Source organism: Panthera onca, chromosome X (assembly GCF_046562875.1).
Source record: "Panthera onca isolate mPanOnc1 chromosome X, mPanOnc1 haplotype 2, whole genome shotgun sequence".
Lineage (NCBI taxonomy): Eukaryota > Metazoa > Chordata > Mammalia > Carnivora > Felidae > Panthera > Panthera onca.
In genome coordinates, this window is record NC_138357.1 from 72,656,070 (window position 1) to 72,673,230 (window position 17,161).

Genomic DNA, 17,161 nt, shown 5'->3' on the forward strand with positions numbered 1-17,161 from the left:
CTAAGGAACTTTATCTTAATCATTTTTATATCCCTGCATGTAATATAGCACAGTGCCTTGCACATAGTAGATGGTTAGTAAATCTCTAGCTATTCATTTATATTTGTTATTTTCTACTGACTCATCTAACTTGACTCTCAATCTTTCTATTCCTATTACTCTACTAAAACTGCTCTCATCACTGTTGCCAACAACATCCTTCTTACTGATTTCAGTAGATGGGTGAGGCACACGTTTCCATTGGCTTTACTAAGTTGGATAATTGTAAGCTAGAGCTGCTAGCCATCTTTCCCATTTTATAGGGAGAATCTGCCTGAAGAATAAGGTGAATACAAAGGAAAGCAGAGCTGAGAGAGTACTGGTGAGATCACATGAGCTCCAAGGTGCAGCCATATCTTAAGCCAGCTTCATCAAGGACTTTACAGTTAAATAAACCAATAAATCCCATGTCCTCTTCTTTTTATTATTATTTTTAAAAATTTACACCCAAGTTAGTTAACATATAATGTAATAATGATTTCAGGAACAGAATTTAGTGATTCATCCCAACAAATGTCCTCCTTAATGCCCCTCGCCCATTTAGCCCCCACTCACCCAAAACCACTCCAGCAACCCTCAGTTTGTCCTCTGTATTTAAGAGTCTCTTATGGTTTGTTTTCCTCTCTGTTTTTACATTATTTTTGCTTCCCTTCCTCTATGTTCATCTGTTTTGTGTCTTTTTTTTTTTTTAACATTTATTCATTTTGAGAGACAGAGACAGAACGCAAGCAGGGGAGGGGCAAAGAGAGGAGACACAGAATCCAAAGGAGGCTCCAGGCTATGAACTGTAAGTCCAGAGAACAATGTGGAGCTTGAACCCACAAACCATGAGATCATGACCTGAGTGGAGGTTGGATGCTGAACCGACTGAACCACCCTGGTGCCCCTCATCTGTTTTGTATCTGAAATTCCACATATGAGTGAAGTCATATGATATTTGTCTTTCTCTGACTGACTTATTTCACTTAGCATAATACACTCTAGTTCTATCCACGTTGTTGCAAATGGCAAGATTTCATTTTTTTAAATCTCTGAGTAATATTCCATTGTATATATATACCACATCTTCTTTATCCATTCATCAGTAGATGGACATTTGGCCATGCCCTCTTCCTTAGAAAAAAAGATCTTAATACAGTTTAGGCCAGCTATCTGTCCCTTGTAACTGAGAGAGTCCTAACCTAGCTAATGATCTCCATATCCATATTTCCAGCCCAGATATTTTTCCTGAGCTTCAGATGCATATCCCCAACTGCTTACAAGTTTTTTCTTCTTGAATTTCACACAAGTACCTGAAACTTAAAACCTGTTTAAAACCACACATCTTCCTTTTCTGATTGTTATCTCAGTGACTAGTATAGCACTTTGCCAGAAACCTGGGTGGCTTCCTTGACTCCTCATTTTCTCCCTTCAAACAAACCACCAAGTCCTAATTTTTTCCTAAATAAACCTGTCTGGGGCTCCTGGGTGGCTCTGTCGGTTAAGCTTCTGACTTCGGCTCAGGCCATGATCTCATGGTTTGTGAGTTTGAGCCCTGCATCAGGCTCTGTGCTGACAGCTCAGAGCCTGGAGCCTGTTTCAGATTCTGTGTGTCCCTCTCTCTCTGCCCTTCTCCCACTCACTCTCTGTCTCTCTTAAAAGTAAAATAAACATTAAATTTTTTAAAAAATAAACCTGTCTACTTCTGTTTCCATTGCTGCTACACTAATTAAGTCACCATCATTTCTTATGTGTACCATTGTAACAGCCTCCTAACTGGCTTCTTTGTTTCCCTTATGCCCCTTCTAGTCCATTTTCTCTCCATTTTTTCTACTTTTTAATTATATTTTAAATAAATTATAGTAACACATGTTTATTGTAACAAGTCAAACAATATAGAACTAAATAAAGAACCACTTAAGAGCTATCCCTTTCCCATCCAACCTCTTTCCACCTGATGTAATCAATAATCCAGAGTTTGGTGTTTCTGCTTTCCACATCTGTTTCTATGTTTATATCCATATATCTGTATCTATAAAAATTTTAGGGGGTTAATATCTTTCTTTTTTTATATAAAAATGGGATTATATGTTACAGATTATTCTGAAACTTGATTTTGATTACCTAGCAAAAGAACATGGGTATTCTTTCAGTCCATACATAACATTCTAACATATTCATTTTAATAGCGGCATAGTATTCAATAGTATAGCTATGTCATAATTTACTCAACCACTTCCCTGCATGTAGATACTAGGGTTATCCCTCTTTTTTGCCACTGAAACAGTGCTATAATAAATATCCTTGTACATATGACCTAGGTACTGGTATTCTTATTTCTGTATGATAGATTCCCTAAACTGTAAATGCTAGATTATAAAGGTATCCTAATGTTTAATTTGACTGGAGATGTATTAATATCCAAAATGGGTGTAACAATTTATGTTCTCAAATATGATATATCACATTAACAGAATGAAGGGTAAAAATCATATGATCATCTCAATAGATTCAGAAAAGCATTCAACAAAATTCAACATTCTTTCATGATAAAAATTCTTCATAAATTAGGTATAGAAAGAATGTATCTCAACATAAGAAAGGCTATATATTACAAGCTCACAGCTAACATCACACTTAACAGCAAAAAGCTAAAAAAAACTTTTCCTCTACGATCAGGAAAAAGATGAGGATACCCATTCTCACCAATTCTTTCAACATAGTACTTGAAGTCCTATAGCTAGAGCAATTACACAAGAAAAATAAATGAAAGGCATACAACTTGGAATGGAAAAAGCAAAATTGCCTCTGTCTGCTGATGATATAAACCTATATATAGAAAACTCCACCAAAAACACCTGTTAGAAATAACAAATGAATTCAGTTAAGTTGTATGATACAAAATGAACATATAAAAGTCTCTTTCTATACACTATCAATGAACTATTCAAAAAATAAATTAAGAAAAAGATCCCATTTACTATAGCATCAAAAAGAACAAAATACTTAGGAACAAATTTAACCAAGGAAGTGAAATATCAGTACACTGAAAACTATGAAATGCTGATAACAGAAATTGAAAAAGACACACAAAAAAGTAGAAAGATACCCTTGTATTCTTGGATTGGAAGAATTGATGTTGTTAAAATGTTCATATTATACAAAGCCACCTAAAGATTCAATCCTATCTCTGGCAAAATTCCAATAATTTTTTTTCCACAGAAATAGGAAAAACAATCCTAATATTCATATGGAACCACAAAAGGCCCCGAATAGCCCAAGCAATCTTAAACCAAAAGAAGAAAGCTGAAGGCATTACATTTCCTGATTTCTAAACATATTACAAAGGTATGGTAAACAAAACAGTACGGTACTGGCACAAAAAAAGTCATATAGACCAATGGAACAGAATAGAAAGCCCAGAAATAAATTATGCATTTATAGGCTACCAATATTCAACAAGGATGCCAAGAGCACACCATGGGGAGAGGATAGTCTTTCAATAAATGATACTAGGAAAACTGGATATGCACATGCAAAGGAATGAAATTGGACCCTTACCTCACAGGAAGGAAAAATCAACTCAAAATAGATTAAAGAGTTAAACATAGACCTAAAATTGTAAAACAACTAGAAGAAACCATAGGGAAAACATGAACTTTTTATTGGTCTCTTGCTCCCCAAAGGGTACACTGATTCTGCTGCCTCAAAGCCTCAAAACTGATGTCATTGGTCTCAGACACCCCTTTGCCCTCCACAAACCTGCAGGTGGTGGTCTTTTGGATGGTATACATGGAATTTCTGCTGTCTAGGGTGTCACCAAGATTGAAATCATCTGTCTTCCAGCAGGTGATAGTAGGTGGTAATTTCAGTCTCCAGCTTGGCCTTGATGTTCAGCAGGGCCTTGCACTCCTGGGTGTCTCTAAACAAGTCTGGGACAGCTCTGACTTCAAGTGCAGCAGGACTACATTGAGCTGTTCCATCTGCACAGTGAGTAGGCTTCCACTTCCCTCAGTTGTTTTCCAAGCTGGCCTTTAGATTCTCATGGAGTCCAGGGTGATTTCCCAGGAGCGAGTCACATGTATCAGCTCCATGAGCATTATCTCAGCCACTCCTATCTCAGCAGTCTGTGAGGTGATCACTGTGGTGCTCTCCTCAATTTTCTGGGACCAAGCTGGTACTTGTCCAGCTCCTTTTAGTTCTTCTGAGCCAGCTTGTCTTACTGGGCCTGGATGTCCACCATGATCTTGCTGAGGTTCTGAGATTTGGGGGCATCCAACTCCATGGTCAACCTAGAATTATCAATCAGGTTTTGTAGACCCTTTACTTCTTCCTCATGGTTCTTCTTCATGAAGAGCAGCTTCTCCCTGAGAGTCTCAATTTCCATCTTCAGCTGCAGCTGAGTGACATTGGTGTCTTCGATGACCTCACAGAGCCCATGGATGTCATTCTCCACAGACTGGTGCATGGCCAACTCAATACTTGAGTCTGAAGTCATCAGTAGCAAGACAAGCATTGTCAGTCTTTAGAACAATGCAGGCAATGCCCACAGAATTTGTATAGATCTGAGCCCTCAACTCGATGGTCTTGAGGTATTGCCCCATTCTCTGACCTGGGGTCCCTTCTTTTCCAGGTGTTCACAGATTTTAAAATCTAGTTTCTGATTATCAGCCTCTAGGCTCCTCACCCTCTCTAAGTAGGAGGATGGGTAGTCATTCAGGTCTTTCATGATTTCCTTCTCACCATGGATATCCCCTATGCGCACCAGGCCCCCAGTCATCCCTGTAGTCAGACCCCCAGACCTCCAGCCACCCTGTAAACTGGTGGAACAGGACACAGAGATCCAGGAGCCTGAGTCCCTGGTGCCTCATAAATGTTGGCCACACTGCTAACAGGCCAGATCTGATGGATGGGCAACTGCACAGGGCCAAGGGACTAATAGTTGGAGGAGAAGGTAGAGTGAATGGTGAAGCTCATGCTGTTCAGGGAGGAAGACAAGATGCCAGGGCTCAGGATCAGGCTGTCAGAAAAAAGCTTCTTGATACTGGCCTGGGCAATAATTTTTTGGATATGATCTCAAAAGTACAGGTGGCAAAAGCAAAAACACACAAGTGGAATTGCATCAAATTAAAAAGCTTCTGCACAGCAAAGGAAACAATCAGCAGAGTGAAGAGACAACCTATGAAATGGGGGAAAATATACATCTGGTTAGGGGTAGTATCCAAAATATGTAAGGAATTCAAACAACTCAATAGCAAATAATAATAAAAATGAAATAAATAATAACAAACTGATTTAAAAATGGGCAAAGGACCTGAATAGACAGTTTTCCAAAGAAGACCTACAAATGGCCAACAGATACATAAGAAGATGCTCAACATCACTAATCACCAGGGAAATGCAAATCAAAACCACAATGGGATGTTACCTCACACCTGTTAGGATGGCTCTAATCAAAAAGATAAGAGACAACAAGTGTTTGTTAGGATGTGGAGAAAAGGGAACCTTTGTGCACTGTTGGTAGGAATGTAAATCAGTACAACCATTATGGAAAATAGGTTCCTCAAAAGTTAAAACTAGAAATACCATGTAATTCAACAATCTTACTTCTGGGTGTATATACAAAGAAAATGAAATCAGTATCTTGAAGAGATATCTACATTCTCATGTTTGTTGCAGCATTAGTCATAATAGCCAACATATGGAAACAACCTAAGTATCAAATAAATGGAAAAAGCAAATGTAATCACACACACATGTGATATAATATTATTCAGCTTAAAAAAAGAGGGAAACCCTGCCATTTACAACAACGATGAACCTGGAAGACATTACTCTAAGTTAAATAAACCAGATACTAGAAAGACAAATACTGCATGATATTGCTTATATGTAGAATCTAAAGAATTAAACTCATAGAAGCAGAATAAAATGGTCACCAGGAGCTGGGTGTTAGGGGAAATGCAGAGGTATTGGTCAAAGGGTACAAAGTTTCAGTTATGGAGGATGAAAAATGCATGGCATGATGACTATAGTTAATATTACTGTATATATTATGCTTGGAATTTGTTGAGTAGATCTTAAGTGTTCTCATCACAAAAAAGAGGGAACTATGTTAGGTGATGGAAATGTTAATTAGTTTGTGGTAATTATTTCACAATGTATATGTATATCAAATATCACATTGTATACCCTAAGTATATACAATTTTCATTTGTCAATTATACCTCAATAAAGCTGGAAAAAAACAATTTATATTCTTTCCACAAATTTTTGTTTTTTCCCACCTTCTAATTAGCATAGGATGCTATTATATTATAAAATTATTGCTAATGTATTTGGGTGAGGGGTAGAAAAAGGACATATCATACATGTTTTATTTATTTAAAAAATTAATTTTCTTATTTTAAATTAGTAATACATGTAGATATTTTAAAAATTCAAAGGAGGAGCACCTGGATAGCTCAGTCAGTTAAACATCTATCTTTGGCTCAGGTCATGATCTCACGGTTTGTGAGTTTGAGCCTGCCTTGGGCTCTCTGCTGCCAGCGCAGAGCCCGCTTCAATCCTCTCCCTCCTTCTCTCTCTCAAAAATAAATAAAACATTAACAAAATAAAAAAGTTCAAAAATAAAAATAATTACAAAAATAAAAAATTCAAAAGATACAGAAATATGAAAATTAACTTTCCCTTCACTGCAACTTTAAACACTCAGTTTTCTTCCTCCAAGCAACCAGTTACCAGTTATAGATTTATCATAATTTATTTCACCATTTCCTAAATAATGGGCATTTACATTATTTCCAATTCTCTGCTCTTTCAAATATTACAGCAAAGAATATCACTGTTGATAACTGATTTCCCATATGTGAGTATGTCTAGAAGTAAAAGTGGAATTGCTGGATCATAGTATATGCATTTAGCATTTGAAAATATTTTCCATATAATCTATTTTTGACATTAATCTTGTGCTACCCCATTGCCTTTAGGATGATTTATATGCTCCAAAAAAATGGATTCCAAGTTCCTGTATGATTTGTGCCCTGTTGGCCAGCTCATTTATCACTTCCTCTTTAGAAATCTATACTAACCATACAAACTTGTTTTGGTTCCTCAAATGAACCAAGCTCCTCTTACTCTAAGCCTCCTTCATTTACCCTTCCCTCAAACCTTCACATGGCTAACTCTTTAGCATCAGTCAGGTTGCTGCTCAGATGTCACCCCCATTAGGAGAACTTCTTTGACCTCCCAGGTGTAGATCAGGTACTGATGTGTCCCATAGCACCACGGTGCTTACCCTATTATATCACTTACTATACTATGTTGAAACTATCCAACTGTGAGCTTGATGAGGGTAGGGTCTTGTTCAACTCTGTGTCCCTAGTTGTCCAAAGAGAGAGCAATAAACATTTATTCAAACATTTACTCAATAATAATTTATTTGAATGAATGAATGAAAAAAAGAAGGAAGCTCCACTAGCTCCTCACTTGTAAGACAAGAGGCCCTCCAGGTTTAGGAGTAGAATCTAGAGTAAGGCAGTGTTGCATAAGTAATCCACTACAAATTCAACAGGCGCCATCTGCCTACACATCTACATCTGCCTGTGATATTTTGAGAAGCCATACAAAGGGAGCTGACAGTTTAACACTTAGCCAAGAGATTAACCTTCTTATAGCCTTCACTTCTTAAAACCATATGCATGTTCTTAATCCTTACTGAGTCTCTTTACAGACGCTAATGAAAAGGCTCATTTCACCATCCAAACTGAAAGAAACCCTGAGTATTTAAATTTCACCATCCAAACTGAAAGAAACCCTGAGTATTTAATCGTGTAAACATATCTAATTGACTAAAACTACCTTAGATGTTATCATTATATTATAGAAATCAGGAATAGTTAGGAACAAACTATAAGAGAATTAGAAGGAAACAATTAGATCACCTATTCTAGTAGCTAAACATTTTTTTCTTAACCTAATACATCTGAGGAATATGATATGATCTCATCAGTAATAGTATTCTCACTATAATGTTCTTAATGGGGTGCAGAGTGGTCAGAATGTCCAGGGCTGTGTATACCTTGAAGAAACCTCCTTAGATGATTATGAATTCTTACACCAGAGTCGAGAGTCACTGATTCTAGTTTAACCTTTATAAAAAACTATGATCAGAGAAGTAAAGACTTACCCAAGATCATCATGCTAGTATGCTAATAGCAGAACTGGGACTATAATCAGGGTCTCCTGACTTAAAGTTCATCATTTTTCATAATATTTAGAAACAAATAACTAGATGGAATTTAAGACAGAGTGAGGCAGACCAGAAGTACCGTTAGTGAACCTCAGGTCAAGTGGGCCTCTGACCTCTTTTAGGCAAGAAATTCCTCAAAGATTTCTGACCTTTACAGCATTTTCTCATGGAAGGCAGGCATGTTCACATTTTACCTTACATGATGCTGAATTACTTATGCTTGTTATAAGGAGTATATATTATTTTTTATTTCAAAAATTTCATAAATATTTTTAAGCAGCCTAGTCTTTAACTAACTTTTACACTCAGTTCACTTTAGGACTTACGTACTGAGGAAAGGAATTTGGTAGTTATATCAACTGTAGAGCTTGGTACAATGTCTTACAGGTAGTTGGTATTCTAAAAATGCTTGTCAACCAAGTGGCAGTAGCAAAAGCTTATGGAGATCATCTATTGCAGAGCTAGTCCCATCAATGAAAATATAGCTTTAAAGGGCATTTAGGAGTATGAGCAAGCTAAGACATTTTAGCTTAATGACTTATTTGATAGAAAGCCATTTTCCAAAGGGTTCTGCTGTGGGCACTTATGCTGTTGGCTTTCATGACCAGTAGACAACCTTGGGGACTCTCTATCTGAAATCAACAATCCTTTTCAAGTGTACACACATGGTAAACTCTCAAAAGCTTTAAGTTAGTCTTGTGAACAAGCCCTTGTAAGCTCTCAAAATGATTTTAGTCTCTCTCATTTGATAACACCACAGAGATGGCTTACTGAAAAGCAATCAATATAAGAGCAATACTAGACTGAGGGCACGTATTAATTCTAACTAACATTTGTATAGGTACAAAGTCTGTTTCTTTGAGGCCATAGCCTTTCATATTCATCTGTATCAATTTAATGGTAGCTATGCCCTATTTCATTGTTATTTTTAAGAAACAAAGGAAAAAGGATATATTTCCATCTTGTTTCTCCACTTTACTCTTTTATAATAGCAAAAAAAGGATACTTTTTTGATCTGTCCAAAAGTAAACTACAAAGACGAGATACTGACAAAAAGGGACACATATATACAGCCAGGCAGACAGTAAGAGAATGACACAGAACTGTACATATGTGATCATGTCTTGTTATGAGGTAGACCATAGTTTGAGGCTTGGAGGCTTCTTCCTATGGGCTTAGATACAATCAGTGAGCACAACAAGAGACAATCTAGTTGAAAGGGAGTACATTTGCAAAAATGTAATGTGTTATCTATACTTAATTTTACCCAAAAGGCTGAGAAGTGATATATAATGGATTATCTATGAATTAATGAGTGTGTGTCTAAAATACCTGGAATACCATGCTATTATATGTGTTTTCTGGAGAGAATATAGTAATAGCAGTTAATAATTTCTGAAACATTTTTGCATACACTAACACTTTTGATTATTACAACAATGGCATTAGGTAAGCAAAGCTAATTTTCCCCTATTTTAAAGCTATGGAAACTGAAGCTCAGAGGGATGTCATTCTTCCAAGGTCATATGGCTGCTAAGGTGGCAATGACATCAGGATTGGGATCCGGAAATTGCTACTCAGGCTAGTATCTTTTCTATTACACCATGCTTCACTTTTTTATTCTTTCACTAGGTCAGAAATATGGGAGGAGGTCTGTTGTGGACAGATATTAATATTCTGATTGACTCCTGAAAATGCTCCTACAGGAAGGGAACAGATGGTTTTATAATAAAACTTATGAAATATGGAAACCACCTCCATGGGAATTCTGAATTCATATTATGTGATACTAAGACCTCATGACAGTCTGAATATACTCTACATTTCATTCTAACTAGAAAATAAAATTCTGCAGATTTCTGGAGAACCCAGCAAAAGATGACCAAGCAAGTCACCTAGAGCTATTATTACTTCAGAAACACATCACAAGGATGGGTCTCAGCAGGAAATCCTGGCACAGATTTCTGGAACAATTGTGACTCACAACACCTACAATGAAGTGATCATGCTTTCTTTACAGAACAAGACAGCTAAAAGACTTCATGTAATTAGCAAAAATTAACTTTGAACCTATATCAAATGCTTCATATTGGAGGAGAACTGACTCTGTGTTTGGGATTCTTGCTTCCTATTCAATGCCTTCATTTATAGAGTAATCCAAAAGAAGAAACTGAGATGAATGAATCCAATAATTTCTTGAATGGCGGGTCAAAAAGATTGGATATGTCCTGAATATGGCTACTGACATTTTTAAAGGAAAGGTATACTATGCCCGTGCTTATAATCAACTAGTTTAGTAGTCCAGTGAAAACAAGAAAAAAGATTTCTATAGCTTGATTTATTCTTGGTGAATTTAGGCAGGTTCCTAAGGATCACTACATACTTTACTTCTCTAAAGTGCGAATCAATTATTTGTCAAATTTTTTTCTCCCATAGGGATTAGTGAAGATCATCAAGCTTAATTTCTACAGTTCCTAAATAGAAAATCTAGACTCCTTCTTTTCCCCATTTGTTTTCTCAGTCATTCATTAACAAATATTTGGGTGTATTCTATGTGCTGGTGCTGTGTAAGGTAAAACTCCTTCTTTGACCAATCTACCTTTGCTTTATTTTTACCTACTGCCTATAAATGTACCTGCTTCCTCATTAAAGTGTAAGCTTCTCTGAGGATCTTATTAATCTTTATAAATTTTCTGGTAGTGCCTAGAGGCGTGTTAAATAACAACAACATAAAGTTTTGGGAATTGAAGTGAAATTAAAGGATAGCAACAGATCAAAAAATGTATAAAGGAAATAGAACTAATTTTCCTGTTTCTTTTTAAACTTATCCTTATTTTTTACCTTTGAAAAATATTTTCTCAGTGAAATCTTTGTCATGTTCTTAAATGTTCAAAGTAAATGACTTTTTCATTGACAATTGCGATACAAATATGAGGTGGGTAACTAAATTTTTATTATAATTTATCAGTAACTTCTGGATTTAGAATCAACATCTGATTGTTTTATTTTTTTAAGGCATCCACTCTGATTTGCTTACCCCATCCTATATTTTCCTGTGTTCAGTTTATAGATTCACTTTTGAATGAGAAGTTATTATTTGAAAGAGAAGTTATTTATTTTTATAAAGCAGTCAGCTTATTCTCTTGAGATACAGTGATATACAATGTAGACTTATATATCCACCTGCCTCCTTAAGGTATATACTTTGTTGTGTAATAGACAACTCAAATGTAGGATGCCTAAGTGAAACTTTTCTAGTTTCAAGTTTTATTTAAATTACAGATAGTTAACATGCAGTGTAATATTAGTTTCAGATGTAGAATACAGTGATTCATCACTTACATAAACACCCAGCGCTCATCACAAGTGCCTTCCTTAACCTGTCACCCAATTAACCAATCCCCCTGACCACTACCCCTCCAGCAATGCTTAGTTTGTTCCCTATAGTTAAGAGTCTGGTTTTTTTTTTTTTTTTTGGTTAGTTTCTCCCCTTTGTTCCACCATGTTCATCTGTTTTATTTCTTAAATTCCACATATGAGTAAAACCATATGGTATTTGTCTTTCTTTGAACGACTTATTTCCCTTAGCATAGTACACGCTAGCTCCACTCATCTAGTTACAAATGACAAGATTTCATTTTTTTCATTCTTTTTAAATTTATTTTGAGAGAGACAGAGAGGCAAAGAGAGAGGGAGATAGAGAATCCCCAGCAGGCTCCATGCTGTCAGCAAAGAGCCCAGTGCAGGGGCTCGAACTCACGAACCATGAGATCATGACCCGAGCCAAAACCAAGAGTAGGACACTTAACTGACTGAGCCACCCAAGTGCCCCATATTCCTTCTGTATATATACTACCACTTCTTTATCCATTCATCAGTCAATGGACATTTGGGCTCTTTCCATATTTTGGCTATAATTGATAATGCAGCTATAAACATCAGGGTGCATGTATCCCTTTGGCCTTTTATTTTTGTATCCTTTGGGTAAACACCTAGTAGTGCAATTGCTGGATTCTAAGGTAGTTCTACTTTTAACATTTTGAGGAACTGCCATACTGTTTTCCAGAGCTGCTTCCATTCCACTTCCACTAGTAGTTTCCATTCCTACTAACAGTGCAAGAGGGTTCTCCCCTTTCCCCCTTTCTCTAGATCCTTACCAACACCTGTTGTTTTCTCTCTTAATTTAGCCATCCTGATAGGTGTGAGTTGATAGTATATTATACTTTTGATATCTATTTCCCAGATGATGAGTGATGTTAAGTGTCTTTTCATGTGTCTGTTAGCTATCTGTATGTATTCTTTGGAAAATGTCTATTCATGTCCTCTGCCCATTTCATAACTGGATTATTTGTTTTATGTGTGTTGAGTTTTATAAGTTCTTTATAGATGTTAGATGCTAACCCTTCATCAGATATATCATTTGCAAATATCTTCTCCCATTCCAAAGATTGCCTTTTAGTTTTGCGGTTTCCTGTACTGTGCAGAAGCTTTTTTATCTTGATGAAATCCCAATAGTTCGTTTATACTCTTGATTCCCTTGAGTCTGAAGATGTATCAAGTAAGAAGTTGCTATGGCTGATGTCAAAGAAGTTACTGCCTTTGTTTTCCTTCAGGATTTTGATGGTTTCATGTCTCACATTTACGTTTTGATCCATTTTGAATTTATTTTTGTGAATGGTGTAAGAAAGTGTTCAAGTTTCATTCTTTTGCATGTTGCTGTCCAGTTTTTCTAACACCATTTTTTTTTTTCTGGATACAAGTCCTTTATTTTATTTTATTTTATTTTTTTTTAATATATGAAATTTACTGTCAAATTGGTTTCCATACAACACCCAGTGCTCATCCCAAAAGGTGCCCTCCTCAATACCCATCACCCACCCTGCCCTCCCTCCCACCCCCCATCAACCCTCAGTTTGTTCTCAGTTTTTAACAGTCTCTTATGCTTTGGCTCTCTCCCACTCTAACCTCTTTTTTTTTTTTTTTTTCCTTCCCCTCCCCCATGGGTTTCTGTTACGTTTCTCAGGATCGACATAAGAGTGAAACCATATGCTATCTGTCTTTCTCTGTATGGCTTATTTCACTTAGCATCACACTCTCTAGTTCCATCCACGTTGCTACAAAAGGCCATATTTCATTCTTTCTCATTGCCACGTAGTATTCCATTGTGTATATAAACCACAATTTCTTTATCCATTCATCAGTTGATGGACATTTAGGCTCTTTCCATAATTTGGCTATTGTTGAGAGTGCTGCTATAAACATTGGGGTACAAGTGCCCCTATGCATCAGTACTCCTGTATCCCTTGGATAAATTCCTAGCAGTGCTATTGCTGGGTCATAGGGTAGGTCTATTTTTAATTTTCTGAGGAACCTCCACACTGCTTTCCAGAGCGGCTGCACCAATTTGAATTCCCACCAACAGTGCAAGAGGGTTCCTGTTGCTCCACATCCTCTCCAGCATCTATAGTCTCCTGATTTCTTCATTTTGGCCACTCTGACTGGCGTGAGGTGGTATCTGAGTGTGGTTTTGATTTGTATTTCCCTGATAAGGAGCGACGTTGAACATCTTTTCATGTGCCTCTTGGCCATCCGGATGTCTTCTTTAGAGAAGTGTCTATTCATGTTTTCTGCCCTTTTCTTCACTGGGTTATTTGTTTTTCGGGTGTGGAGTTTGATGAGCTCTTTATAGATTTTGGATACTAGCCCTTTGTCCGATGTGTCATTTGCAAATATCTTTTCCCATTCCGTTGGTTGCCTTTTAGTTTTGTTGGTTGTTTCCTTTGCTGTGCAGAAGCTTTTTATCTTCATAAGGTCCCAGTAATTCACTTTTGCTTTTAATTCCCTTGCCTTTGGGGATGTGCCGAGTAAGAGATTGCTACGGCTGAGGTCAGAGAGGTCTTTTCCTGCTTTCTCCTCTAAGGTTTTGATGGTTTCCTGTCTCACATTCAGGTCCTTTATCCATTTTGAGTTTATTTTTGTGAATGGTGTGAGAAAGTGGTCTAGTTTCAACCTTCTGCATGTTGCTGTCCAGTTCTCCCAGCACCATTTGTTAAAGAGACTGTCTTTTTTCCATTGGATGTTGTTTCCTGCTTTGTCAAAGATGAGTTGGCCATACGTTTGTGAGTCTAGTTCTGGGGTTTCTATTCTATTCCATTGGTCTATGTGTCTGTTTTTATGCCAATACCATGCTGTCTTGATGATGATAGCTTTGTAGTAGAGGCTAAAGTCTGGGATTGTGATGCCTCCTGCTTTGGTCTTCTTCTTCAAAATTACTTTGGCTATTCGGGGCCTTTTGTGGTTCCATATGAATTTTAGGATTGCGTGTTCTAGTTTCGAGAAGAATGCTGGTGCAATTTTGATTGGGATTGCATTGAATGTGTAGATAGCTTTGGGTAGTATTGACATTTTGACAATATTTATTCTTCCAATCCATGAGCAGGGAATGTCTTTCCATTTCTTTATATCTTCTTCAATTACCTGCATGAGCTTTCTATAGTTTTCAGCATACAGATCTTTTACATCTTTGGTTAGATTTATTCCTAGGTATTTTATGCTTCTTGGTGCAATTGTGAATGGGATCAGTTTCTTCATTTGTCTTTCTGTTGCTTCATTGTTAGTGTATAAGAATGCAACTGATTTCTGCACATTGATTTTGTATCCTGCAACTTTGCTGAATTCATGTATCAGTTCTAGCAGACTTTTGGTGGAGTCTATCGGATTTTCCATGTATAATATCATGTCATAACACCATTTTTTAAAGAGACTGTCTTTTCCTATTGGATATTCTTTCCTGCTTTGTCAAAGATGAATTGACATGTAGTTGTGGGTTCATTTCTGGGTTTTCTATTCTCTTCCATTGATCTATGTATCTGTTTTTGTGCCAGTACTATCCTGGTTTGATCACTACAACTTTGTAATATAGCTTGATCTCTGGAATTGTGATGCCTCCACCTTGGCTTTTCCTTTTCAAGATTGCATTTGCTATTCGGAGTTGTTTTGTTTTGTTTTGTTTTGTGGTTCCATGCAAATTTTAGAATTGTTTGTTCTGGCTCTGTGAAAGATGCTGTTTGCATTTTCATAGGGATTAAATGTGTAGATTGCTTTGAATAGTATAGACATTTAAAAAGCATTTCTTCTTCCCATCCATGAGCATGGAATGTCTATTTCTTTGTGTCATCTTCAATTTCTTTCATCAGTGTTTTATAGTTTTCAGAGTATAATCTTTTGCATCTTTGGCTAGGTTTATTTCTAGATATCTTATTGCTTTGGGTCCAATTGTCAATGAGATCAATTCCTGGATTTCTCTTTCTCCTGCTTCATTATTGGTATATAGAAATGCAACAGATTTCTGTATGCTGATTTTGTATCATATGAATTACTGAGTTTGTTTATGAGTTCTAGCAATTTTTTGGTGAAGTCTTTCAGGTTGTCTACAGAGTACCATGCTGTCTGCAAATAGTGAAAGTGTGATTTCTTTGCCAATTTGGATACCTTTTATTTCTTCTTCTCTGATAGCTGAGGCTAAGACTTCCAGTACTATGTTAAATAACATTGGTGACAGTGGTCATTGCTGTATTGTTCCTGACCTTAGAGGAAAAACTCTCAGTTTTTCCCCATTGAGGATGATATGTGCTGTGGATTTTTTGTCTATGACCTTTATGATGTTGGGGTAGGTTCCCTTTATGTATCCCTACTTTGTTGAGGGTTTTTACAAAAATGTATGCTTTACTTTCTCAAATGCTTTTTCTGAATCTATTGAGAGGATCATCTGGTTCTTTATCCTTTCTTTTATTAATGTGGTATAACACATTAATTGATTTGAAAATATTGGGTCACCCTTGCAGCCCGGGAATAAATCCCAATTGATCATTTTTTAAATGATCATTTAAAATAATTAAAATCTAAAAAATATTTTTTAATGTACTGTTGGATTCAATTTGCTATTATTTTGTTAAGAATTTTTGCATCCATGTTGATCAGGGATATTGGCCTTTTTTGGTGGAGTTTTTTTCTTTTTTGGAAGTCAGGGTAATTCTGGCCTTATAAAATGAGTTTGGAAGTTTTCCTTCCATTTCTATTCTTTGGAATAGTTTGATAAGAATAGGTATTAACTCTTCTTTAAATATCTGGTAGAATTCCACTTGGAAGTCATCTGTCCCTGGACTTCTTTTGGTTGGGAGTTTTTAGATTGCTGATTCAATTTTATTGCTGGTTATTGGTTTGCTCAAATTTTTTTTATTTCTTCCTGTTTCAGTTTTGCTAGTTTACATGTTTCTAGGAATTTATCCATTTCTTCCAGATTGCCCAATTTGTTGGCACCTAATTTTTCATAATACACGCTTGTAATTGTTTCTATTTCTGTAGTATTGGTTGTGATTTCTCCCCTCTAATTCATGATTTTATTTATTTGGATCCTTCCTCTTTTCTTTTTCATAAGTCTAGCTAGCAGATTATAAATTTTTAATTTTTTCTAAGAACCACATCCTGGTTTCATTGATCTGCTCTACTATTTTAGTTTTGTTTCTTTATCACTTATTTCTGCTCTACTTATTACTATTTCCCTTCTGCTGGCTTTAGGCTTCATTTGCTGTTGTTTTTCTAGCTTCTTACACTGTAAGGTTAGGTTGTGTATTTGAGATTTTTCTTGCTTCATGTGGTAGCTCCATATTGGTATATCTTTCCCTCTTATGACCACTGTTACTGCATCCCAAAAGTTTTGGACCATTGTGTTTTCATTTTCATTTGTATTGATGTATTTTTTATTTCTTTTTTAATTTCCTGGTTGAAGCATTCATTTTTTGGTAGCATATTCTTTAGCCTCCATTTATTTGTGGTCTTTCAAAATTTTTTCTTATGATTGACTTCAATTTTCATAGTGTTGTGATTAGAAAA

The 17,161-nt window shown here is 36.3% G+C and overlaps 1 protein-coding gene and 1 pseudogene across 5 annotated transcripts in view; both read right to left on the reverse strand.

Moving 5' to 3' along the window:
- EDA (ectodysplasin A) overlaps positions 1 to 17,161 on the reverse strand; it is a 415,885-nt gene that overhangs the window by 104,752 nt on the left and 293,972 nt on the right. The window lies entirely within an intron of this gene.
- LOC145714408 (keratin, type I cytoskeletal 18 pseudogene) lies at positions 3,681 to 4,995 on the reverse strand (annotated as a pseudogene).